The 26,200-nt window shown below is 41.4% G+C and overlaps 1 protein-coding gene across 3 annotated transcripts in view; it reads left to right on the forward strand.

Moving 5' to 3' along the window:
• Positions 1–26,200, forward strand: part of CFAP141 (cilia and flagella associated protein 141) — a 593,927-nt gene that overhangs the window by 194,305 nt on the left and 373,422 nt on the right. The window contains exon 2 of one of the 3 annotated variants that reach the window (XM_044079922.1): positions 23,709–23,775. The exons of the other annotated variants lie outside the window; for them this stretch is intronic. The gene's annotated coding sequence lies outside the window, so the exon portion shown is untranslated. The remainder of the gene's footprint in view (positions 1–23,708; positions 23,776–26,200) is intronic. 3 annotated transcript variants of the gene reach the window in all.

Genomic DNA, 26,200 nt, shown 5'->3' on the forward strand with positions numbered 1-26,200 from the left:
GGATGTTCACAGGCAATTGCGCTTCTATTTAGACAGGACTCAGCAACTTCGTAAGTCAGACCAGTTGTTTGTGTCCTTCTCAGACAATAAATTGGGTAAAACCATCACAAAAGCTACTATCTCCAAATGGATTAGAGATTGCATAACTCAGGCTTATTCTTCTTGAATAAGCAACTTACAACATCTATCAAAGCTCACTCTACCAGAGCTATGGCTACTTCTATAGCTTTTCATTCCAAGCTCGCTATATCGGAGATTTGTGCTGCGGCTACTTGGTCCAATCCGCACACTTTCATTTCCCACTATAAATTGGATGTGGCATCTAAAGGACGAGCATCATTTGGTTCCACGGTACTCAGGAATGTTTTCCAGTGAGCCACCCAGGATTCAGGTGCTAGGGACGCTGTCCCATCAGTCAGAATGTAGGCGAGATAGGATCACATAACATCTTTTAGTTATGTACTCACCATAACTTCAGATGTTTGGGATCCATCTCACATTCCTAATACCCACCCTCCTTCCCCCTGCCTTGGAGATCAGAAGAGATTGAACGGTTTTGAGTTCTACTGTTTTATCTTGTTTCATCTGACGATGTTATATAAGCAGTGCGTGCATGTGTGCATGTATGCGGACAAACTAGATCTGGGGGACTGGTAGTGGTGCATCCTGGGATATAGTAAGCTCAGCCAATAAGAGACTTCGCTCTTTGGCATAAGCGTGCCGAGTCGGAGCTGAGGGATCGGCTCCGAACCCATCAGTCAGAATGTAGGCGAGATGGATCCCAAACATCTGAAGTTATGGTGAGTACATAACTAAAAGTTCCCAGGTATTGCCCTAAGAAGAAATATATGGTTGTACATAATGTACAGAGACCAATGAGAATGCCTGCTGGGGGTTGTGTATGAGGGTCTCCAGTATAAGGGGGATGCTTAGCACACCTTTGATAGGGAGTGACTGCTGATACTGGCATCAACTGCTCTGGTTAATGGTGTAGGCACCACTGTAATGACTTGAAGAACTGCCACCTTAACCTTCTATGCCAGTGAGAAGAAGAGGTTAGAGAGTGTGCTTTAAGTGTACATACAAGGTCGTTTATGTAGTATATTTCACAGAGATTCAGGGGGCCCTGGCAGAACATATAATTTATGATGCTGCTTCTTTCTGCTGCCACTTTTCAGCTCCTGAAAAGATAGAGGACAACCACCTACTATTTTTAGATGACTGGAACATCTGTCCAGAAGCAAGGGTAAGTAAGATTCCTACCAAATTCTATGCAACAATTGGACATCATAGTAGAAGTATATTACAAGAAGTTATAGTTTTTATTTACCTATTTAACATTTGTTTACCAGGAAAGTCTGACTTGGAACAAAGACAATTTTCAGCAGAGGCCCTGGGAGAAACACTTCAGACAGATATCTTTGTAACATGGGGGAAACCAGAGCACCTGGAGGAAACCCATGCGAATGCAGGGAGGATATGCCGACTCCGCACAGAAGGCATCCCAACCAAGAATCGAACTGGGGAACCTCTTGCTGTGAGGCGACAAAGCAACCGCTGCACACACTTTTGTGGAAGTAACTTAACCACCCATATGCAGCACCAATATATACTGCTGGGCACACCCTCTCTGTTTCTGACAACATGATACCTTAATTCTTCCCACTTACCCCTCTTGAAAAAAGGCACCTGATTCTGTACAGCCTTCCTCCCCTTCCCCACTGCCATACTGTTCTTCCCCGTGTCCTTAACTATGTTTCCCTGCTTGCTCTTCCCCTTTTCTTTCTTTCCTGTGCCCCAATGTCCTCCCCATTTAAATGAATAAGCTTATTAGGGGCCTTGCTGGAAACCTTGCATTAAGGCCGAAAACATACTGTGCGTCCAGTATTGCTGTTTAAAAAATCTATAATCACATGTGACGTACACATTTGTATTTGCCAGGAATGACATTTACACCGGTGAATTTCTTAGTTAATAGTAGAGAAAAATCCGTCCCTCTTAACTGATAATTACTCAACCTGGCATCATTGTAGTAGTACTTACATGGCTGCATTAGGCATGTTTCTGAATCCCAGGGCTGCTGTGCATGCCTGCATCTTCATGAACATATCCTGTGATTCTGAAGAAGCATTCCTGCTACAGCCTCACAAAAGATCAAGACTTTCTTATGATTAACAGTGTCTGAGCCCAAGGCACATGGGCCTGCATTGTGTATGCAGGAATCAAAATCACTTGAAATACAAATGGGTGAACATATATCCTTGAATTCATTTCACAAAATGCACTTTTTTTCTGAAAGAACAGCAATTGAAACAGGAAATAAAACTACCAATAGAAGCTGATTAAAAATGTATTGCATTGTTCTGTAGTAGAAACTAAGAAAGTAAACAAACTTTAAAAACAAGTTTTTGCAGGTTGCAAGCTTGTTAACTCCTAGTGGTTATCAATGACACACCAATACCTAGGACTCACATATTTCATTGAATTTACAAAGAGTTTTTGACATTTCATTTAGGTTAAATGACTCAGGTTAGGGCTAACATGGTCTTTGTTCACATGGAACTAAACTGTCTCTCTTGTAGAAGTCTTACAAGATACATGTATATGACATTGTATTGTAATGCAGTGTATTATATTTATGGTGTTTACTTTTTATAAGTCCTGTAATGTTTCTCCCCATTATTTCCAAGTTCTTACTGTTCAAATTAGTTAATCTTAATAACCTCACAGTCATTTCAGATGTCATCTGTGCAGTGCTGACTTTCTGCCTTATTTTATCAACTTACTTGTAGTGAAGTGCAAGTACCTGTCATGCTGTTGTACTTTTACAAATTGTTGTAACTTTTGGTTATAAAGCCCGGGCTGAGCTTAAAATTGGTCCTGCTGGATCAGTGCCTTACACTAGTCAGCAAATCAGTAAAAATTAAACCAGATGTGCAGCAGGATATGGTGGATCATTCACAAATCCTATATAGGATGGGAAAGAAACTTTTACTTAGACAATTCCTTCACTTCAGATGGCAGTTATATTTCTAACTAAAATCCTGGCTTTCAATTAGTGGTTAATGATGTGGTACTAAAGGTAGGATTCAGTTTGTGACAGCCTGAAGGAAGATGTGAATGTAATCAGATTGCTTTATAACTTATGACCTGACCACATCATGAATACAGTCACTGAACATGAACTTTTCCACTCCATAATTTCTGTTTTGTAGACCTTTACAAATTCCAGTTCTAAATAACCTGACAAAAAAATCTAAGGGAAAAAAAACAGAGGGGAAGTGAAAGAAGCATTAGTAAGCAGAAGAAGTGTTAGTCAAATGTGTAATCTGAAAACAGTTTTGTGTTTGTAGGATATTGACATCTTCACACTAAGATGCGTATAGCATACCTCACCCCACATTCTGTAGTTTACCTCCTATTATAGGCTGAAAATGAAGTTGCTTTAAAACTTACAGGGGATTACTTAAATGCTAGACTTCATAAAGTCAAAACTGACTTTGGATTTATGCACATATAAACTTGGATTTAGAAAAATTGCTTACACAGACACATAAAGTCCAAACAGCATGGTAGAAGTAGTGCAATATGGCCTGATACTGTTTATGCAGTAATATCAGTGTTGTGCAACAAGGTGTGAATAAGTCGACAATTTACTGGCAAAATCTGAACAGCTCATGCAGTGAGTGGGACAAGGTCTGCAGTGGGTCACATGACCGCATGAACCTAGTAGCATGCATGCAGTGTGCTCAAGATGATGCACATTCACATGGGCAAAGATGTGTTGTTATGAGCAAAGCTGACAGCCTAGACAAGTGCTCCTCAGCAATGTCCTTAGTATTTTTATAATGTAAATGGAAAGGAAATGGGTGTACAGGACAGGCAGAATGGGTGAAGAGTAAGCAAAGAAACACACATAAGTGCAAGGAGAAAAGGAGAGTGATGTGGAGGTGGACAAGTAAGGGTATTTCATTATGGAAGTGGTGCCCATTTTATTTTCAAGAAGGGTAGAAGGTGAAGCTAAGGTGGGGAAGATGTGGGTAGGAAAGAGGGTATAGGGGAGATGTCAGCAGTGGCAGACACTCCATCACAAAAGACCAACAGGAGATGTGCTGACACCAATGGGGAGGGGAACACAAAGGAAAGACACAGACAGAGGAAGAATAGTTGATAATGGTAAGGAAGGACTTCTAATGATACCATACACAGTTTTTGTTGCCCTCCTCTGAACTGCTTTTATCCTTTCTGTGTTCTGATAGCAGTGAGGTGAGCAGACCTGCAGAGAATACTCCAAAAGGTGTTGCTTTACAAGGATAATAATTGCTTATTTACTGACAATCACCATAGGCAAAACCCAATATCACTTCCTGGCCAGCTATAGGTTCCCCCTCTATGAGCCAGGAAACCCAAATCATCTATTTAAACTTATTAGAAGCACTAACCGTCCAACCCAATACCATAGCAATGGCCGACTTTAATTACCCCACTATAGGTGGGAATCCTATATGACACCAAACAAACAGGCACAGAGATTCTTAGATTTTGTAAACACAAACTCCCTGAACCAGATAGTCAGTACACCAACCATGAATACAGCCATACTGGATCTAGTCCTCATTAATATGAGAGAGTGCTGCACAGCCCCCTACTGTAATGTTTTCACTGGTATGGTAAGACCACAAAATGGTCTTGAAGTGAAAATAAAACCTGGACCCCCAGCTAAACCTGGAATATTCAGGAACTACTTCAAGGCTGATCTCCTTCTGTTAAGTGATAACCTGGCAAAATTTCAAGCCCCCATAAACCCTGAGAACACTGCTGCATATGCAGAGCTGTTCACAGAAACCCTGTACAAGCAGGTTAATAGCTGCATAAAGGAAGATGTACCCACCAGTAAGAAGTACAGAACTTACTCAAGAAACAAGCCACCCTGGTGGAATCACAAAATCAGTAGGCTGTATAACAGAAGGAAGAAAATCATGGCAAAAATTAGGAGATGCAGCACCCAGGAGGATAAAAGCACACCCATCAAACTAAACAAACATCTCAGAGGACAAATAAAGTCTACCAAAGCCAAATTTGAGGTGAATTTGGCCTCCCAGGCCAAGGACAACCACAAGACATTCTTTAGCTATGTTCGCAACCTCAAAGGCAGCACACAGTTGTGTGCAGAGCTCATTGTAAATAGAGCCACCAATACTGAGGCAGAAGATATAGCAAACCTACTGGCTGATAAATTCATCTCTAACTTTACCCTCTCTCCCCCTCAACCTTCCCTCAGGAAATATCATCAAATATAACTTCTCCTGATATCACTAGGGAACAGGTCCTTAATGCTCTCCCTAAAGCCAAGAACACTGCATCAGTGGGCCCAGACAGTATCCCAGGATGCCTTCTAGATAGCATGAAACATGACCTATCAGGGCCTCTAGAATTGCTGTTTAACTATAGCCTCCAAACAAGCTTCGTGCCTCTTGAATGGAGAACAGTAACAGTCATCCCTCTGCACAAAGGTGGGCCATATACAGACCCTGAAAACTACAGACCCATAAGTCTTACTAGTCTTATATGTAAAGCCGTGGAAAGAATTATCATGGAAATGATCAAGAGTGATATAGTAAACCTCCAGACACTGGACCCAACCTAGTTTAGTTTCATCAAGGGCAGATCATGCCTACTCAGCCTGGTGGACTTCTTTGAGAAGATCACCAAAGCAATGGATGAGAGCAAAATGGTTCACACTGCCGACCTTGACTTGGCCAAGGCATTTGACACAATACACCACTTGGACATTGTTGACAAACACAAGAGGTTAGGTACCAGGTTGTATGTCACCCAGTGGATAGCCAACTGGCCTACAGACAGGACAGGTTAGAATTGGGGAGTCCACCTCTACAAAGAGGCCAGTCACAAGTAGAGTCCCTCAGGGATCAGTCCTTGGACCGCTCCTTTTTGGCATTTACTTGTCTGAAGTCAAGGCCAATATCAGTGGTCTTTGGCTGACTAAATTTGCAGATGATTGCAAATTAGGAGCTGTCATTGAATCCCACACTGACAGAAATGCTCTGCTGGAGTGGCTGACACAGACAAACAACTGGTGTCAGAGCCATGGACTAAAACTAAATCCCAAGAAATGCATAATAGTATCCTTTGGGAAGTCATCCACCCCTGGGAACTGCCATATTGACAACACACCCCTTAGAGTTGACCCGGTAGTCAGGGACTTATGGATACACATAGATAGTAATCTAGGCTTTGACCATCATGTGTCTGTAGTAGTGAGGAAATCATTCCATGTTGCATGTGAGTCCAAGGAAGTCAATGTTCCACTGTATTCAGCATTCATCAGACCTATCATTGAGTACAGTGCCCCCTTTGGTATGTACCTAACCAGGCATATCCAGCAATTGGAATGTCTACAGAGGTTCCTCACTCATTTGAAGAGGAATAACACCATCTCTATTTTATTATTCAAAAACTATACCTTTCTTCCATGTTTTGTTGAAAAAGTTAGAGACATTATCACTTCTTCCCTGGAAGAATATATTAAAGATTACACCACAATTCTTCCTCAGGACAAGATGCAGATGATATATGATATAGATATATATATATATATATATATATATATATATATATATATATATATATATATATATATGTGTGTGTGTATATATGTTTTGCTTCATGTTTCCATGTAGAAACAGTTGTCATCATGAATTCATGTCTCTCTCTCTCTGCAGAAACAGCTAACTACAATCATTTTTCTAAGGGCCGTGGGATTGCATCCCTGTTTACCCATATGAGGACATACAGTAGTGTCTGCATTCCATTGTCTAAAATGTACTCCTTTTGTTGATACAAATTTTGGTGGTGGCACAGTCATACTGCCATTGGTCAAGAGAGCTCCTTTTTTTTTTTCTTCTGCTTCCAAACCAGGAAAAACAGAGACTTCTTAGACTATACCTTTAAAGTTCATCTACAGAATCTAAAGTTTCAAGGATACTGGCCATCTTTCCAGAGCAAACAGCACATAAATTACAAGGAAATGCCTTTACATGTAACAGTATTAGCCATCTGTGCACCCGTCAGACCAGGAACTCTGTAGATTGTAGCAGACAGTACCATAGTAATGTAACTTATCAGGCATAATCTTTCCTTTTCTGTTTGTAGGTTGCCTATGATCAATTAGGATATGCGTTACTTTTCATATCACTTATATTCCAGCTTAAGATGACACTGGCAGACCTTCTGAGCAGAGAAATTTCAGTCTGTCTTGAATGAAGACTAGACAAAAAAAGCCTATATGAGCTTATTCAAAATGTGGTTACCCAACAGTGGATCTGCCTCCCTCTCATCTAAATTGCCAGTCACCTCTAGTCTGCTTTGGACTGTCTTATAGTCAGGTGATGACCACCAATTCCTTTCCCTTCCTTTAGGTCCAGAACCGTTTAAATACATTTCTTGCAGTACCGCTAAGCCAAAAACTGCTACTAAAAGTAAAAAAAGAGAATTAATGGTTTTGTTTATTTTAAATTTTATTATGGATCTTGTATATAGCATTTTGTTGTTATGTTTTGTTAAATGTTGTATCTTGTTTTCATTCTGTTTTAAAGTTTAATAAAAAGATTTTTCAAAAGAGAGAGAGAGAGAAGAAATATTCCCATAGGTAGTCCACTGTTGGCCTAGACTACTATGAATCATGGTTTGATGCAGATGTTGTTTGCCCCTCTGAGAGCCCTGCCTTTTTACTGAAGACTGTTATTGCAGCAGGATGTCATGGTCTTTCGTCTGTATGAAGACTTTCAGTCTGACATCTTGAAGGATCTCTGGCTAATTCCAAACAGCCATATGTTGTTCTCTGGTATCTTATTTGTTTTAAAAGAAGGAAAAAGGCTGTCCAACTGAAAAATCCCACCTTTCCACTTGACTTGATTTTCATATTGGTATGAGAAATAAGTAATAGATCCAGGTTTTTGTTCAGTTCCTCAAGCCTTATGCTTAGTGTCATCATCATACTTCCTTTTTCCCTTTTTCTACATGGGGTCAGGGTGTTGTGTTAATGTAGCCATCTCTCTAAATTTAAAGCCATTCACCTACCTTCTCTGACAGCCATACCTGACTGTTCCAGGTCTTCTGTCACACAGTCCAGTCATCTCTTGGCTGGGTGCCCTCATCTCCTCTTGACTTCTTCTTGTCTCTCCCATATCGTCTTCACTAGGTTGTTGTCTGCTTTCCTGCGGATATGCCCGAATCACCATAATCTGTTCTGTTTGACCTCTGCAATTTGACTGTTGAAGAAGGTAAGAGAGTGACATTGAATTAAGAGAAATGGTGACAGTTGTTGTGATATCCCAAGCCCATGTAGAAAATGGTAAAGAGGGGGTTTTATGTTGATGAAAATAACCATAAACCACAATGTTTGAATCTTGTTATTACTGTACAAACAGTACAGAAGTAGGTGATTATTATGTGACTCAAAAACAGGAACAACTGAACTACAAGGTATTCTGAGGAGCTGCATCAAATGTAATAATTAACACAAAGCATAAGTGGCAATATTAAGTTAAGCCAAGTGATAACGTCGCTGTTGCACCCTATTTAAACTCTCTCTCTCTTTTTTTTTTTTGCTTTTATAGTTGTAGGAACATGTGGTCATATTAACTTGCAATTACTTCATTTACTTATTTTTTTTAAACTTCAATTCCAAAATTAAATATTTTCCACCTCATTTTATCTGAGACTGTATTAGCCTCATCATTTTTCTTTACCATACATCTGTCTTTTAATGGCTTTGATAGTAGCATTCTGTATTAAATAATTACATAAATCATTGACTACAGCCAAGCATCTCCAAAATTGTCATTCAAACTTTGGCACAATGAGTCCGTGTCTTCAGCAGATTATGTTTTCAGCCCCAGCCATGTTCAATAGAGTATTTTGACTTCATTAATATGTGCTGCATTTATTAAACAGATTTCTGATTGTCCTTTCAGCCCCCACCCCCCTTCATGTTCTATGTAGTACTTAGCCTTCATTAATATGTGCTACATTTATTAAACACGTTTGTGGAATAGAATTTATTCTGTTAAGTTCTTCCTAATCTTACTTTACCTGTAATGATGTATGATACGCAACAACAGCAGTAATCCTGGTGACAAGGCAAAGAAATAAACACTCCTGATCGTTAGTCACTGTTCTGATTGATGCACCATGGTCATTATTACTGTCAATATAGCTAATCAAAGTGAGGGGGAAAAAACACTCCAGATAAAGCTTTTATTTAGCTAGTCAGTAAATTGGCTAGCTGCCAAGAAGTATCTTGCTGTACTTTAGCACTGAGATAGTTACTGATTGTTGCAATCTGGAGACTAATTTCCTGTTTCCATCCTTAGTGATTCCTCTGCAAGTCGACAGCTGGGCTCACTGTCAGCTAAAAATAGCTGCATGCAGTCCTCTTCTTTGCAAAAAAAAAAAAAAAAAAATATTAAAAATACGTCTGTTCAAGGGAACCAGACTCATTTGTGCAATCACTTGTGTGCAACTAGCTGAACTGCTGGTATGGCAAGGATTTCCCTTTTCCTCATGTTGCTGCAGCCTTGGAGTTGGTGTATATATAAGTAGGGGGTGGCAGATGCAGTCCCCCAAATCACTGGAGCAGAAGGTTGTTCCATTTACAAACTGATTTTTCTTGTTAATTTTTTTTTTTTTTTTTTTTTTTTTTTTTACTTATGTATGCTGTCCACATTCCAGAGGTTTCATTCATTTGTAACCACACTTGTGAGAAGGAATAACAAATGAGTCTCTTTCTTAAGAAAGCTGATTTAGAGAATCCTGCGGTGGTTCGAAGTCCCAGAAACTTTGGTATAATTAGTCTAGGCTATGTACAAGGATCCAATGACCCAAGTATGAGCAGTCTTCAGTCTCACAGAGGAGTTCCTTGTGATAGTGCATGTGCACCAGTGTTCAGCTCTGACCCCACTGCTGTTCATACTGGTGATGGACTACATTAGCAAGCAGGATAGAGGAGACAACTCAACAGATATGTTGTATGTTGGTGATTTGGCATTATAAGCAGACTGATCAAGAACTTCAGCAAAGGATAAGTTAGTGGACTGCAAAACTGAAGGGACATGGGATGAAACTGAGTACTGATAAGACAGATGTAGTGGAAGAAATTTGGGAAATCAGATGAAGCTGAAAATTGAGATAGAAGAGAAGATAATGGAATAGGTTAACAGCTTCAGGTATCTGGAAGGGATGGTTGAGTAGAAGAGAAATCTGAATAAGGATGCCATTTTAGAATCAGTGGGGCTGCAGCCAACTGGCACATTGAGTCTGGGATTGTGTATGACAGAAGAATGCCAAAGATACTGAAAAGTAAGGTATACAAAACAGTGGTACGACCAGTAGTACTGTTTGGTACAGAAATCTGTGTAGTAAAGGCAGAGTAGCTGAGAAAACTAGAGATAATGGAGGTGGAGTGCCTGAGATGGATGGTAAGATGCACACTGTGAGACAGACAAAGAAATAAGGACATCAGAGCAGAAGCCAAAGTAGCTCCAATTGCAGAGAAGGTCAAAGAGAACAGATTACACTGATTCAGGCACATTGCAGAAAAGCAGAAGGCAATCTGGTGAAGTTTTGGGACAGACAGGAAGTAGGCAAGAGGAAACAAGGGCATTCATCAAATAGATGGATTTATTGTGCGAAAGAAACATGTGACAGTTAGGTATGGCTTTCGAAGAAGGTAGGAGAGTGGCATTGAATTGAGAGAAATGGAGACAGTAGACATGACACCTTGACCCATGTAGAAAATGTGGAAAAGTGGGCTCATGATTATGATTGTGCTTCTACATCATCATCATCATCATCTGTCTTTCGTGTGATTACTTTTCCAGCCATTGCCATTTGTTTGATCCCATGCCAGGCATTGACACATGTAGAGTAGTGTGTTTTGCATGACAGTCTGTGTCAGCTGACAGTTGCCTCCATACTGTCCCAATACCCTTACAATGGCAACAGCCCTGAGCCTTAATATTCAATAACCTTTGTAACACTGTGCCACAGTGTGGCGACTTTGGGCATGTGAGCCATACTTGCTGTTTGCCAGACATATACAAACAACGCAGTGTGCCTGGTATACTGTAGATCTAATATCCTTTTTAGCATGTCATGCTGTATGTGTGCATATAGCACAATGTGGTCGCCTACACAACAGAATACTGACAAAGCTTATTTTCCCATTCCCTGTTATGTTGAAATCCCTCCAGCAAGACTGTACCATAAACTGCTCTGTCATAATGAGCTTCCCAGGTTGTCAGTCCTCTATCATACCTTGTAAATGTTACCTGTTATACTGCACTGTTCTGTGATAGTGTGTTTTGCTTCCATGCACCCTTGTGTGGTTACTGCATTCCTCAAATCCATTATCAGATGTTCTTCATGTTTCATTGCTGCAGTCATCACACTTGGGTTATCCACCTGCTGGTAGCCTTCAGTCGGCTCGAATACCAGAGTCTTGGGATTTCTGCGTCAGATGCTGTCACCTCTTCCATGACGTCAGGTCGTCAGGGGTATACAACATGCAGCCGATGCCATTACATCAGTCTTTCTTGCTGTGGAGGAACCCAAAGAAAAAGCAGTTCGCAAGTGCCGGTCAGCCGCTACCTGAAATTTTCATTTTTCAAGTTTCAGACCTGAAGTCTTCTAAAGCTAAGTACCCCATTGGAGATCCGTTTTTCTTGCTCTAACCGATGTCAGAAAAAGGTAACAATTGTCTTGCCTGTGGAAAACAAATACCTCATAGAGATTTTCATTCTTACTGCGTCATCTGTTTAGGCCCAAACCACTACGTCCCTTGCTGTCGGTTTTGTGCCTTGTTTAACGCCGAACCATTCATCATCGGGCTATCTTTGTCGCTAAATTCTTTTGCTCTCATTCCCCGTATTCCGAAATGGCTTTGATAAGCCATCCAACTACCGATCTTCTGAAAAAACATAAGGATAAAGACAGAGACAGACCGCATAGGTCCAAAACTGTCGTCAATGCTTCCAATAAGCTAGTCGCCAGACCGCCAGTACTCAGTGAGGTGCCTTTGCAGCCCCTGATACTCACTTCTGCAGATTCGCAGGCCTCTGCTGAGACCCAATCGGAGTCTGGTATGCCGCGAGATGCTTCTTCGACTATGGAACCTGCGGATGTCTCTACCTTGGATGGGTCCAGAGGCACTGGCTTCTGAGGGTGTATTCCGACCTACCGATGCTCATATTAAACCAACAATTTCGTTTTTAGCTAAAACTACTGTGTTTCTCAGGCCCGGAGTCCACATTACACCTAGAAAACTGACTACCAAAGTGCACGCTGAAGCTCCCATGCCACAAAAACAAATGCTTAGAATGGCTGAACACCTTATTACTCTAATTAGGAGAAGCCAGCCTTCCCCTGCTAAAAGACAAAGAATTGAATTTCCTTCTGATTCTACAGATCAGGAGACCGATGACTCTGGCCCTTCTGATTACCATGACATACCCTTATCTACCTATGAAGATTCAGATGCAGAGGAATCCATTCCCTCTGCCTCCCCTCCAGAGGATTTTTCTTTTAATGAAACTTTGCGTACCTTAAGAGAGCATTTCTGCTGGGAATGCCAGGACTATCCTCAGTCCAAAAAGAGACTCAGAGAATTTTTGATTTGCCTCAGCACAGGCCTCTAGCAATACCCCCTGTCCTGGATATTGTAGATGATGTCTTCATGGAATCCAGTCTTACTCCTGACACTTTACCACCAGCCCCTAGAAAGCCTGACAGGTACTACAGAGTACCTGACTCTCACAAAATTCTCTTTAAGAATCATACTGCGGATCCAGAGACCATTTCCCAGGGTCCTAAAGGCATTAAGGCTACTACAGTCAAAAACCCTACCCTTTTAGACAGGGATTAAAGAGCTTTAGACATATGGGGTAAGAAGCTATATACCTCTGCAACTCTTGTCATCAGGGCTTTGAGTTACCAGTTTCACATGTGGAAGTACCAGCAACATATTATGGAACTAATTAACCAAAAAATGGTGTTACTTCCAGATTGTGCAGAAAATAAAGATTTACAAGAGTTAATGCAATGAGGATCGTTTGTTTGGCACAAAAGCAGAAGAAGTTCTTAAAAACATGGAGGAAAAAGCTAAATCTATGTAAACTGTCAAAGATTTCTTACAGGTACAACCACCTAGATTCAGTAGGCATTGGCCTTCTAAAAACTTGTCCTTTCCAGTCCCTCCCAGGCCTTCTCAGTCCAAACCCAGGGGAACAAACCACCAAGACTACAGTCTCAGGGTATGCAGAGATCTAAACAATGACGTGCTCGCTCCCACCTCAAAAACAGGGAGTGGTAAGCCACCTCCTTATGGAAAAAGTTCACAATGACTTTTCAGTTATCCTTCCCAGCCATGCCCAAGTGCTTGCACCCCTAGGAGGAAAACTCGCTCTTCATGCAAAAAAAAACTGGATGTCCATTACTCAGGACCAATGGGTTCTAAACATTGTATCCCAGGGATACAGATTCTACTTCCTTTCACTGCCAACCCCAAGCAGGTTGCCAGACCTTCCACCAAACCAGTGGGCAGAGGCTCAAAAGCAAGTACTATTCCTTCTCAATATCAGGGCTATTCAACCTGTCCCAGTAGAACAAAAGGGGACAGGGTTTCTACTCCAGACTGTTCCTTGTGCCCAGAAATGAGAGCTCTTGGCTCCTTATCCTGGATCTATCAATTGTCAACACCTTCCTGGTGGTCCCAAAATTCAAAATGCTTACACTGCAACAGCTTCTTCCTATGCTAGCCAAGGATGCCTGGTTAGTCACCCTAGACTTAAAAGAAGTATCTGCACATCCCCATAAGGGAGTCTTGCAGGAAATATCTACATTTCAGGACAGGCTCTATGCACTATCAGTTCTCTGCACTTCCCTTTGGCTTATCTACTGCTTCCAGAATATTCACAAAGTGCCTGGCTCCAGCCATTACATTCTGCAGGCAGAGAAATATTCAAATTTACCCATACTTGGACGATTGCCTGATTCAGGTGGACAGTCATGAATTGCTACTTCAGCACCTGGCATTTGTAAAATGACTCATATCTTCATTGGGGTGCACCATCAATGAAAAGGAATCACAAATGGTGCCCAGTCAAAAAAAATTGTATTCCTGGGAGCATGTTTGAAAACAACTTCCCAGATGGCATTCCTCACTCCAGAAAAGTAGGTCTATTTGACAAACTACTTCAAACTAATGGCCACCAAAACCCAGCTATCTGCAAGGAAAATACTGCAAGCCCTAGGGTTCATGGCCTCATGCATTCTGCTAATTCCATATGCAAGACTGCATATGAGGAAACTTCAATGGTACTTAAAAAGTCTCTGGTGTCTCTGGTGTCAACATTCTCAGGACCTGGAACCAGTGATTCCTATTATACCTTGTCTAAGGGCAGAGTTCCTTTAGTGGGCAGAGGCATGCAACCACAACAAGGGACTTCTTTTCACTCAACCCCTCGCCGCCCAAACCCTGACAACAGATGCATGAGACTATGCATGGGGGGCTCACATGGCAGGCAAATGCTTTCAAGGCAAATGGCAAATGGAGCCCAGGACAAATTCACTTGCATATCAGTCAAAAAGAGATGCTAGCTGTACAGAATGCTCTGACAGCCTTCAAATACCTTATCCTTCCAGGACAGCTCCTGATAAAGACAGACAACACCACAGTTATGTGGTACATAAACAAGCAGGGGGGAACTCATTCTTACCCACTCTGCAGGTTAGCCATGGCCCTGTGGAACACAGCCTTTAGAAACCAAGTGCACCTACAAGCTCAATTCCTGCCAGGCAAACAAAATTCACTGGCAGACAACTTAAGCAGAAATCTACTGGACCCACACAAGTGGAAACTGGAACCCAACTCATTCAAACTTCAAATCCAGAGGTGGGACCTCTTTGCCTCCCCCAAAAACCACCAATTGAGCAACCTTTGCACCAGGAACCCTCACAGCAGAGCCTGGAAGGTGGATGTCCTGTCCTTTACATGGGAAAACCTCTCAATTTATGCCTTTCCTCCTCTGCCCCCCTCTCAAAAGTACTACTCAAGATCAAACAGGACAGGCCAAGGGCAATCCTTATTGCCCCAGTCTGGCCACACCAGCACTGATACGCACTCCTACACCGTCTGACAAAAGTGCCACCCTGGCACCTACATAGGTTGATAGGTTCATAGGTTCATACTAGGCTATCTGCCCTAGGGCATTTATAAGCCTAGCCAGAGTGTGTTTGGCTTTCGCCACCCATTTTAAATTAATTTTGCTATGCCTTTTTTTGAGGTTAGTATACTGTGCCTCTGTCTAACAGTGACACAGAAGTGATAGCCGGGGTAAACCTACAATCTCCCATCCACTCATCAAGATTCCTCTTGAAGAGAGTCAATGTGGGACTCTGCCTAACCTGGACTGGGATTTTATTCCAGAGTGAAGGGAGCCTCTGGGTTATGAATCTGTCCCTCCAGCATGTCCTATTTATTTCAGTGTTGAGGTTCAAGTCTCTCGAGCCAGCTCGATGGGATTTGGATTTTCTGAGGTGCAGCATGTCCATTAATTCTGGGTTGGACATGGCTTTATCGTCAGGCACAGATCTCCTCTGAACAGGCGGTATGCCACTGAGTAGAGCTGGAGTTTCTTTAACCGGGCAGCATATGGCATCTGTTTGAGCCCTTTGATCCTCTTGGTGAGGTACTTTTGGGGTCTTTCCAGTTGCTGCAGGTGTCTGGTAAGGTACATCCCAAAAGGGGCATTGTACTCAATTATGGGCCTGATGAGGGATGAGTAAAGAGGCACGATGACCTCCCTGATCTAGATGTGAATCCCTTCATGATTAGGTGGGCTATATAAAATGTTTTTCTAACCACTTTGGCCACGTGGTTGTCAAATGAGAGATTGCTATCAACTTGGGTCCCCAGGTCCCTAATGACTTCTTCTGTACTTAATGGATTACCACCTATGTGGTAATTTGTGGGCACTTTGTTTTGCCAAAGGGGATGACTATACACTTTTTGGCATTTAGCTTGAGGCCATGGCTCTGGCACCAGTTGTCTGTTTCTATGAGGCCCTTTTGTAAGATGCTTGTGTCAGCTGGAGAGTTGATTATGACGCCCAGTTTGCAGTCATCTGCGAACTTGGACAGCCACAGTCCTTCTGTGTTGGCCTGTACCGAGAAATATATACCGAACAAGAGAGGTCCCAGGACTGAGCCTTGTGGGACGCCACTTGTAACTGGTTTGGAGTCTGACATGGCTCCAGCAATTCTAACCATGTGGGTTCTGTCCTTGAGCCAGTTTGCAACCCATCTAGTGACTTAGGGGTTTATATTTAAGCTGGTGAGCTTATCTATAATGCCCGAGTGGGGTATTGTATCGAAGTCTTTTGCGAGGTCCAGGTAGGCTGTGTGGACCACCTTCCCCTCGTCAATGGCCTTGGTGACTGTTTCAAAGACATTGACCAGGTTTAAGAGGCAGGATCTGCCCTTAACAAAGCCAAACTCGGTAGGATCCAGTGTCTGTAGGTCCCCAATATCTTTATTTATGAGGTCCATGATGATCCTTTCCATAGCTTTGCAGACCAAGCTAGTCAGGCTTATGGGGCGATAGTTTCCAGGATCCGTTGAGGCACCACCTTTGTGGAGAGGGACCACTGTTGCTGTACGCCACTCTTTGGGTACATATCCTGTAGTAAGGCTAAGATTGAACAGTAGTTTTATGTTTGGGTTTAGCTCTTCTTGGAGTTCATGTAGGACGCAGCCCGGGACACCATCTGGTCCCATTGATGCTGTGTTTTTTGCTTTGGAGAGGGCGGCTCTTACCTGAGCATCTGAGATGTCAGGGGGGAGCACTCTGTTGGGATAGATATTTGCCCTTTTGGTGGGGAGGGGGGGAGAAGTTTGCACTGAACCATCAGACACCTTCCCTGCTTTCTCAGCAGGAGGGACAGATTTTGCATTCAAAACTGCAAACTCTAAACCTTGCAGCCTGGCTTATCCCCTGAATATACCACCAGCAACCCTCAGCAAGCAGGTGCTGGACGTCATCCTTGATGCCAGAAGGCCTAGTACTAGGAAATCCTATGCTGAAAAGTGGAAAAGATTTTGTTCTTGGAGTCAGTCTCAAGGAAGGGACACAGCCGTGCCCACTTTACCTCAAATCCTTGATTACCTAGCAGAGCTGCTCCACAGAGGCCTATCCTTCTTATCCATTAAGATTCATGCCTCTGCCATCTCAGCCATAGCTCTCAACCTTCTATCTCCAAAATGAGGAACACTAGCCCTCATAATGTGGAACATGTACTAATGGCTTACTAACAACTTCAGCTAGAAAGGTCATAGGATGGTTAAAATATGATGGTTTTATTTATAAAGAAGATCTTTTAATGAATTAATATGATTTATTTAAATTAACCATGGATTTCCCAAAACTGAATGTGTTACAGACCATTTCAATGTGGAACTTATTGAAACTTTGAGGAACATGAACTTTTAAGACCCCAAATGAGGTACATTCCTCTTAATGAGGTACACTTGAGAGGCATGATCTCAGCTCATTATAATACTGAGCCACCTCTCTTTTCTCACCCTCTCATCAAACAGTTCCTAACAATTTAAGGCCCCCTAGGAGAGCTCCAACCCCGGCCTGGGATCTTAACTTTGTACTGGAACAGCTCACGCTTCCCCCTTTTGAACCTTCTGCTTCAGCAGAGTTAAAATTCCTCTCTTGGAAACGAGCCTTACTTCTAGCCATTACTTCAGCAAGAAGAGTGTCTGAGTTACAGGCACTAATGGCTGTGGAACCCTTCATTATTTTCCATACTGACAGGGTTTCCCTCAGGACTAACCCATCCTTTATGCCCAAGGTGGTATCCAGTGTGGCTTTAAACCAATCCATCAATTTGCCAACCTTTTCCCCTAATCTTCAGAATAAAGGGGAAAGGATCCTGCACTCCTTGGATGTGCACAGACAGCTCAGGTTCTACCTTGACAGTACTAAACCTTTCAGCAAGTCTGACCAGCTGCTAGTCAGCTTTGCTACAGGGGCAGAGGGCAAGACCATTTCAAAGCAAACCATTTCCAAATGGATAGCACACTGCATCCATTTCTGCTACAAGCACCATGGAAAACCTACCCCAAAGGAGATCAGAACTCATTCCAGTAGGGCTACTTCAACCTCTACAGGATTTCTCAGGGGAGTCCCTACCAGGGACATCCTGGAAGCTGCCACCTGGAGTTCTGTGCACACCTTCACCAAGCATTACCACTTACCTATTTATTTCTAAATCCAGAGCTGGATTTGCTACAGCAGTCTTACAAGGCCTGCTAGCCAGCCCTAATACTTCTTGACTGCTTCCACCCTTCCTCAGCTTTGGGAATCAACCCAAGTGTGATGACTGCAACAGTGAAACACGAAGGACATAGTACAGTTGTGTACACTTACCATAAACGTAGATGTTCGAGTGTATTCACTGTTGCAGTCCTGGTTCCCCCCCTCCAGCACCCTGGCTTTTTCTATCCTTTCTATCTATCCTCTTTATGGCCATCTTTTATGGCAGGGGTATTTACTTTTTACTGGAGGTGTTCCACACCATGTAATAGCTTCCTATTTTGTGGGCTCCTGATATTTGTGGCAAGAAAAACTGATGTAATGGTGTCGGCTGCATGTTTTATACCCCTGATGACCTGATGCCATGGAAGAGGCGACAGCATCCGACGCAGAAATCCCAAAACTCTGGTATTCGGGCTGACTGAGGGCTACCATGCAGGCAGATAACCCAAGTGTGATGACTGCAACAGTAAATACACTCGAATATCTACATTTATGGTAAGTGTACACAACTATACTTTTTCCTTTCTGCTGTCAGTTTGCCTGTATGGCAGTGCACTAATATATACTATAATCTTGTTGTCTGACTTGCTTATTGTAATGCAGTCTTCCACAAAATGTTGGCGAAGGGGTTTTATCTCACTAAAACAGGGCTTGTATTGTGGATATTATGCTAATGAGGTGATTTAGCATGATAATTTCCAAATTATACCAGTACTATGATGCATTTTTACCCCTAGTCCTTGCTACAGGTGTGGGGATGGGAGGTTGTGTAAGGTGTGGGTTTGCATGTGTGCTTGTGCACACTAATGTCACTTTGCACTGTGCTACTGACCGTGTGTGTTGCACTGTTGTTAAAACTGCTTATCAATGCACTCCATATGGTGTCCATTATGTGTGGTTATGCTCCCTGGCTAGCATTGTTTGTCTTAGAGTTGACCTAGCTAGTGGACATTTTCATAGGAAACAAACTCTAATCTAACCCTACTATCTCATCCTATCACATACCTTAACATCACCAGGCCACTCCCTTACCTCTCTCTCTCCTAATTAGTACTACTTAACTCTTTCTAACCACCCCTCTCCTACCTTACCATCCACATCATTAACACACTTCCCAAGTCAACCTCTAATCTAACCCTCCTCTAATTTCCTACCTGCATTTGTTATACCCTGCTTATTCTTCTCTAACACTCTCTTCTTTTTTCTACAGCATCTACTAACTTTAAATACTCCCTACATAAATTTACTTTTTACCATGGCCCCAACAAAGAAAAATATATTCACAAGCATACTACTCTTCACTACCACAATATCTTGTCTGACCATACCTTACTTACTCACTTCCTTTGAAGATCATGCTCTACCTGAAATTAACCATTACTTCAAACAAACTCTACCATTTTCATTTATCTTCTCCCTTAACCACAGTAACATAACCTATAATTCAAACTTTACACTACCAAAATTTCATAGAACTACCCACATCACTTACTTACCTACCAAAAAGATTTTTAACAACCTCTAAAAACTACTTAAAACTTTACAATATCCCTAGCAACACCTCCTCCTAGGTGGTGATATTCATCCTAACCCTGGCCTCAATGCTAACCATACGATTAACCCATCCAATTTAACAGTACCTATAACTTCTACATTAACTATACCATCTAACTCCCTCTTCATAGCTCACCTTAACATTAGAAGTATTAACAATAAAATTCCCTACCTACATGCACTCCTTGATGTACACTCATTTGACATTCTATGTCTTACTGAAACTTGGCTAAAACCATCTACCCTAGACCAGGAAATTACCCCTCCTGGCTATAACATCCTTAGAAATGACCATAAAAGCAAAAAAGGTGGAGGAATAGCAATCCTTTATAAATCTAACCTCCACGTTTCTGTCTATCTAATTTGCATGTATCTACCCCCAGGTAATAATACCAATACTCTTGAGAACCTTCTCAGTCTCCTCTCTACCCAACTACCCCAAGAGACCATTGTACTAGGTGACTTTAACATAGACTGGTCCACTTGTAGTTCTCTGAACCCTACCAACCACATAAACCTCTTTGGATTCTCACAATTAATTACAACTCCTACAAAAATCCACAAACCTAACAACAAAGAAGCTACTCTGGACTGGATCCTTATTAATAGCCACCCCGAAGCCTATACTCCAGGAACCCTTCCCGACGATATCAGCGACCATATGCTTACCTACATTATCAGACATAAGGTCCGCATTTCAACTACTCATAATCTCAAAACCTCTCGCTCAAAAAAATTCTTTAATCCAGACAGCTTCCTAACCGAACTGCAAGCATGTGACTGGTCTCCTCTAACCCATCTAGAACTTGACGAAGCCGTTACCTTTTTTAACACTAACTTTCTTCAAATCCTTGACTGCCATGCACCTTATCGCTTTGTTAGATTAAGAACCAAACCTGCCCCATTGCTCACAAAACAAACTAGGCAAAAGATACTCCTTAGAAATAAAATCTGGGCTAAATGGAGAGCTACCAAATGTCCAATAATCCACATCCACTTTAAACAAATAAGAAATGCCACCAAGAAGGATATTCTTAGAGATAAAAAAGAGTTTTACCTTTACCTTCAACAAACCAACCAATGAAACCCACAAAAATTCTGGTCTGGCATAAACAAACTTCTTCGACCAGGCCACACTACCACTCCAGACCCAACTGGTGTCAACCATAACAACTCCAACCAAATCGTTGTTTCCTTTAATATCTTCTTCACAGAAGCCATTCAAACCCTGGCTAATTCTTTACCACCCATCAATACATTCCAACCAAATACCTGCAATACTTCATTACCTACCTTTAGAATGCAACCTGTATCTACATCCCTCATCTGTAAACTGCTTCAAAAATTGAAACCTTGCACCCCTTCTGCTGACCTTCTCCCATCTGAATACCTACAAATAGCCGCAAAAGCCATAGACTTTCCCATCTCTATCCTTATTAACAGAACTATCTCAGAATGCAAAATCCCTGCTTTATGGAAGATATCCCACATCATCCCTTTACACAAAGGTGGACCTTCTACAGAACTTTCTAACTTCCGCCGTATTGCTTTACACTCCCCATTAGCTAAGATAATGGAAAAATGTATTCACAAACAACTACTTAACCACCTACTACAAAATAACCTTCTAGCAAACTGCCAACACGGCTGTAGGCCATTCCATAGCACCTCGACTGTCCTCTTATCCTTCACTGACTCTGTATATAAAAATCATAACAATAACTCTTTTTCCTCTGCAATATTTATTGACCTGTCAAAAGCCTTTGATATGGTTAACCATAGCTTACTTCTCAACAAACTAAAGGCCCTTTCTCCTGATCCTCAAGCTTTAAAATGGTTTAAATCCTATCTAGAAAATAGACAGCAAGCAGTACTCTGGCATAATAATCTGTCTTCACTACTACCAGTTAATATTGGTGTACCCCAGGGCTCTATCTTAGGTCCCCTACTCTTTTCCTTATTTATTAACAATTTACACACAAACATAGCTCAAGCCACCTGCATTCAATATGCTGATGACTCCACCTTAATCTGTACAGCCAGGAATATAGCCTTCCTCCATTCCATTACCCAAACTGTTTTTCAAAATGTTGAAAACTGGTTTCTGCAACACTGCCTCCTCCTTAATCCCAAAAAAACAAAACTACTGCTATTTACCCCAACTCATAAATCAGACAATCCTTTCTTCTCTATAACCTCTAACAATGGCACCATCATTACCCCTGATACTTCAACCCGCCTACTAGGTGTAGCAATTAATAACTGTCTCAGCTATGATGAATACATAAACTCCACCATAAAATCTGTTAACAAAAAACTGGGCACCCTCTATAGAGTCAAACCCTTCCTTACCCCTTCTGCTAGGAAAACTATCGCCCAAACCCACCTCATTTCCACCCTTTTCTATGCCTCTATTATATATACTAACCTATCCAAGAACAACCTCTCTAAACTCTCCACATGCTACAATAGTATAGCTAGATTCACCACCAGCTCCCCCTTTAAAACTCAATACTGCCTTAACCTCAAACAACTAGGATGGCTAGAATTGCAAAACCATATACTCTGTCAACAATTACTTATGACTCAAAAGATCCTATATTATCCTAACAACACCCCTATCCACACTAACCTAATTACACCATATACTAATCTACCTACACTACGCTCTGCTACTAAGCTTCTAGTTTCCTCAAATAAAGCTAATAACAAAGCCGGCGATTCACGTTTCTCAAACACTGCAGGAACAATCTGGAATCAGCTTCCTTCTGAACTATCTACCCTTGCTTCTATTTTTCTCTTTAAAAAACATCCTAAAGAACATCTGAAAACTCATTGGCTCTGTCCATGTGCTAACCCAGACTGACATCTTTCTACTTCTTGCTCTTACCCTATTCTTACTCCTATAACCTATGCCTCCAAATCAAGAAACTACTCTTTCTTTGTAATATGAGATTAACATAAATATTTTTTTCCCTTATCTGAGACTTCTTCATACCTATTAGTGCATTTTATATATAATTGCTTAAAATAATGTTGTACTAAAAACTTTAATAGATTATACATTTATTATGATAACTGATTTTAGACCAATGTAACCATGTATTGTGATTCCTCTCTGTTTTTTTATGCTTTATTAACTTTGTCATTGTTTTTTGCTTGAAGCTTTTCTCCCCGGGCCTCTACTGAAAATGGGCATATATCCAACTAGACTAGCCCAGTTAACAAATGTAAAAAATAAAAAAAAAAAATAAAAAAATAAAATAATCTGATCTATTCACTTGGTGGTGTAAACATTGGCTCTAAGTATTTTGGTCACATTAGCTAATGTGACTATGTTACCCTGACCCCATGTAAAAATGGGGGGAAAGAGAGTTGATGATGGTGATGACAGACTCTGGCAGGGCTACTTCTGGTGCAACAAGGAATGCAAGATCTTCTACAGCTGCTGCACAGTGAACATCAGGAATGCCTGCTGGGAGACTTTTGAGTGCCCCCTTTGTAAAATGTATGCTTGGTACCAGCTTGATGCCACAGACATCACCTGTTGTGGCAAGAAGTGCAGGCCCAAATACAGTGACCTGACTCCATCAGTAGGAAGAAAATGTTAGGGGGGGAGAGGGAGGGGTGGGGGAAGAGACCTTTTTATTGCAAACATTTTGTTCTTGGATTTTCACTGTACAGTAGGACTAACAGTAGTATACAAACACCTAAGCTGTACTCATTACTCTTTGTCTTCAATTTCCTCTAGTGGTGGGAAGCATCAGACAATTTGATTGTCTGTCAGAGGAAGCTGGGTAAGCTGCCCAGGTGGTGGGGTAAGTGTAGTATGTTGTTGGCAGAAATGTAAAATTGTAATACATTTTACAACAGGTTACTAAATGGTTATTTGTGTTTCTCTCTTTCTCTTTCTGTTTTTTTTTCTTGTTTTTCTTTATTGGTTTGTTTTTCCATTTATTTTGTTTTTCTTCAGGATTAGCTTTCTTCAGTTACCCTGTGGAAGACAGCCTGAAAGGATCACTGGTGGCCTCCTTTGCCACATCTCAAGAAGGGAGAACACACGCTTTACATGCCTCATCCCCATCCTGCTTTGTCATTCTGACTTCTTTGTGCTATTTACTGCTGAGCAACTGCTTCTTTCTGAAAACCCTCTATATTTTTAAAATGTCTTTTTTAACCAGTGGGAGAAAGCTAACATGATACAATACAACACATTGCTCTATTGATAAAAGCAAAAACAAAAGAAATGAGACATTTCAGACATTTTGGCTTTTTAATCATACCATGGCTGATGAAGATACTTGGTAGTTTCATACTTGGACACAAACTGTGCTTTGCCAGTAAACATGTGTTTTCCCACCTTTGTTAGTGCAGAGAGAGAAAGTGCTGACTACATCCCAGGCAGCTTATGTTTGATTTGCTGTACTGTTGCCTAGCGGAGCAGTCATGTAGAGGATGGAGTGCCTATACTTGACAAGGAGGGAGGAAAATAGGGCTTTTGTATTTCACAGTCCCTCAGCTGAGGAAGGAGACATTTGCGGGTGGTCTTGAGGCATGTTTTGGCTCATCAGGCTGCAAATGTAATAGCCTTCCTCAACAGGTGCATATCAACATGCATATGCATGAGAAGGCATAGTGGTTCCTGCCTAAGTGGAGGGACTAGGACTTAGAAAAATATTCTCATTGCTGGGATACTGGCAATGACACATAGATGATGTGTATGTCCCTGTGACCACTTAGATGATGGCCCTTGTGGAGTTGTTGGAGGCTTGTTTGTTGGCAGGCATGGGGACATAAAGCATAAAAAGTGTCACTTAAACTCTAGCTATTTAACCAGTACAAAGAAGAAATTATGTATTTTACTTTCTCATTTGCATAAGTCAGTATTAAAACTATATATCCTGTATTATCAATGTATTACTTCCTTATGTAGCTTTCATTATTATAAAGCTTGAACAGACTTTAATCTAAAATCTTTTTGGTTGTGTGAAAGGGATTTTATCAGCTTTGTGGTCTGACATCTTTGGAAGGGGGACAGGCAAAACATTTTCCGTTATTGTTATTTAGCCCTGGGCAAAAATTAGATATTGGAGGAGTCTTAAGAAGTTAAAATCTTTGATTTTCCTGCTGTATTCCTTATTTTCACCTTCACCTAGATTGTTTTTGTACTCATTAAGGTAGGCATAGATTAATACTCAGTTTCTGCCTTTTTAGCACTTCAGTATTAAGGACTGTTTTGTCAATTTTTTCTTTTGCTTAATAACAAAGAGCAGTATTCACAGACATTGTGTGCAGTGTGTGGCAATTGTTTGCCATAATAACATGTACAAAGGTGCGCAGATCATCAACATAGTCAAAATATCCACAGAAACATTGTGTCCCAGTGATGTAAGATGCATGATAGAACTGTGCAGATGCCCCTGTCATATTATGGGAAGTGATGTGATTTATAAAGCATGTAAAGTGTATAGAAAAACGTATGTGGTAGTGTTCATATTCAAATATTTAGGAACATATTAGTGCAGGTGGTAGCACACATAGGAGTAAAAGTACCTTTTATAATTAGTAATGTTGTACCACAGGACCTTCTTTGTCATGCATCTCCATGCCACATAGTTCATATACATTACTCTTACTATGCAAGAACAGTTGGACAGGTTCAGCATGGTTGCTCAGACATTGGATGAACTATAATATTTGAGTCAGTCTGCAGACATAGCCAGTGACAGAGGTAGGCCAGTACTTCTGCAAGCCAGAGATATAACTGCTGGAACCATATTGGCAATAGGCATTTTTCAAAGGCCAGCAGATGAAACAAGTGGCTTATCACTGCCATCAACAGGTAGCATCTGAAAGTAGTTCCTGGATTGTCTGATGGTCCTTACAGACCATTATGTAAGGATCCCTGAGACACAGACTGAGATAACTTCCATAATGTGGTGCTTCCACACATTGTAAAGCCTTCTTAGTATTTTTGTTGCAGTCGATGCTACACACATTGTAATGCATAGACCCGTTACAATGTGGCCACAGTCCTCAACAGGCGTGAATAGTATGCTGTCAGGTAATATGTCATCACAGAGACCATATTATCAGTGCTTGTGCCCGCAGTCCTGAGGGTAACCTTGATTCCAGTGTTTGTCATTTCAGCACTGTATATATCAAGAGTGAGAATGGCTGCATTTCCATGAACATCTGTTAGGCAGCGAATTTTGTCAGCTCAAACTATGTCTGTTTACATTA

Source organism: Protopterus annectens, chromosome 8.part0 (genome assembly GCF_019279795.1).
Source record: "Protopterus annectens isolate FY-2018-M chromosome 8.part0, PAN1.0, whole genome shotgun sequence".
NCBI classification, from domain to species: domain Eukaryota; kingdom Metazoa; phylum Chordata; order Ceratodontiformes; family Protopteridae; genus Protopterus; species Protopterus annectens.